This window comes from Leptonychotes weddellii, chromosome 2 (genome assembly GCF_054177405.1).
Source record: "Leptonychotes weddellii isolate Sample4059 chromosome 2, ASM5417740v2, whole genome shotgun sequence".
Lineage (NCBI taxonomy): Eukaryota > Metazoa > Chordata > Mammalia > Carnivora > Phocidae > Leptonychotes > Leptonychotes weddellii.
Window position 1 is genome coordinate 129494341 of NC_138370.1, and position 230 is coordinate 129494570.

Genomic DNA, 230 nt, shown 5'->3' on the forward strand with positions numbered 1-230 from the left:
AAAGTAGTTCTTTTTTTTTTTTTTTTAAAGATTTTATTTATTTATTTAAGAGAGAATGAGATAGAGAGAGAGCATGAGAGGGGGGAGGGTCAGAGGGCGAAGCAGACTCCCTGCCGAGCCCAGAGCCTGATGCGGGACTCGATCCCGGGACTCCAGGATCATGACCTGAGCCGAAGGCAGTCGCTCAACCAACTGAGCCACCCAGGCGCCCCTACCTAATACACATTTTA